Source organism: Ixodes scapularis, unplaced genomic scaffold, assembly GCF_016920785.2.
Source record: "Ixodes scapularis isolate PalLabHiFi unplaced genomic scaffold, ASM1692078v2 PGA_scaffold6__148_contigs__length_123643588, whole genome shotgun sequence".
Taxonomy (NCBI): Eukaryota; Metazoa; Arthropoda; class Arachnida; order Ixodida; family Ixodidae; genus Ixodes; species Ixodes scapularis.
Genome location: NW_024609881.1, coordinates 54,650,362 through 54,652,012, shown reverse-complemented (window position 1 = coordinate 54,652,012; position 1,651 = coordinate 54,650,362). Strand labels below are relative to the sequence as shown.

The 1,651-nt window shown below is 50.5% G+C and overlaps 1 non-coding gene across 1 annotated transcript; it reads left to right on the top strand.

The window, feature by feature from the left end:
* The first annotated feature begins 1,110 nt into the window (after positions 1–1,110).
* Trnap-agg lies at positions 1,111–1,192 on the top strand. Its single transcript has one exon. It is a non-coding gene; the product is annotated as a tRNA-Pro (tRNA).
* Positions 1,193–1,651: the final 459 nt, after the last annotated feature.

The window sequence follows — 1,651 nt, the reverse complement described above, 5'->3', positions numbered from 1 at the left end:
CAGCACACCGACATCCATCTCATTGGGTCAGTATATGTATATCTCACGAGGGCTGTCTTTATTTCGAGATCCTATAGTCACCATCATTTGTATTCAAGAAGATTCATGACAGGATACAAGAGTGCGGGGGCAATCAAAGCCTCTAATGACTCCTGTGATGCCGCAGTCTATCAAACTGATGAAAAGAAAGAGTGTCGAAAATATATTATTATACGCTGAATATAGTACATACCCCAGCTACTCCTCCACTCAATCAGCTGACATATTTAGGAAGTTACTATAACGCAACGCAAGCTTGTGGATGTCTTTTCCCATCAGGTTCTTGCCGGTGTTGTCAGTCCTTCCAAATCCTTGCAATAAACTGGGTTAAAAAAGTAATAAAAATTTATTTAATATGCTCACAATGTTGATACATACTCTAGCTACGTCTTTACGTATTCACCGCACGGATTTAGGGTGAGACCATGACGGGGAGCCAGATTGGGATGCAGAAAGTCACAGTGGCGGGTGACGCTCATGCTGACGCACGATGGAGCGACCTATGACCCCGGTGGCATCCCTCTTTGGGGAAGGCATTCGAAACCCGGTGCCACGCCATAATAACTGCCTTAATCTCGATTATGCGTGTAGCGGAGAGACGAGCGCTAAATACACCACCGCCCTATGCATCGAAAGTGGAACGAGGTGTCAACAAAAGTCTTCATAAGGACCGTGTCATGCTCTTAGATCGCCCCGATCCTGGGCGTTGGTCGCAGAAGTTCCGGAGAAAAAGGATCAGAAAACGCGAGTGTCACTGTCGTCGCGAGGTCCTCGCTCTTGGCTGCAAGAGCTTCCGCGGTCTGTCGAGCCGCAAGCGGCCTGCAGCAAAAAAGAGGCGGTTACTGCATCCACGACCAACAAGGTCGCGTCACGCGGAGCATGGCACTTCGCCAAACACCTTTTGGCGTAAAACGCGAAAGTTGCTGAGATGCAGAGGATGTGTGACAACCTGCGAAACTTTGGACAAACTAATCGATAAAGAAATTGGCGGGAAATCGACGCATCCATTGAGTAAATCGGTCGGGTGGTCGCTCAATTTCTTGGCCGTGCCAGTATTCCGCGTCCGTCGGCGCAGTCGTGGCCGAGTGGTTAAGGCGATGGACTAGGAATCCATTGGGGTTTCCCGGCACAGGTTCGAATTCTGTCGACTGCGTTAAGCTTTTGCTTCATAGACACAAAATGATCGTCAGGCATCCGGAGACATTTTGGCCACTTCTGCGCAAAACCTCCTCCTATAGACCTATCAATGCTGAATGCTGGGCTAGTTGGTATTGGTCCTATAGACCGCTTCTACGAGGGCGCCGCCATCTTGAATCGCGGAACTTCCAGTAGGGAAATCGTCGTTTTGCTCTCGCCACATCACTGGGAGGAGCTCGCATTTCCATCGAAACTGTCCATCGCTCTTGCTTTGCACTTTCTATATTATTTTACTTGTTACAAGTTGAGATGTCTTGTATTTTTTTAGAGCGCAGCTCTTAGGGGCCCGTTTCCGGCTTGAGCGGCGTCGCCGTCGCCGTCGCCGTCGCCGTCGCCGTCGCCGTCGCCGTCGCCGTCGGCGTCGCCGTCGGCGTAACCGCGCGGTGCATCATGGGAAATGTCCCATAATGCACCG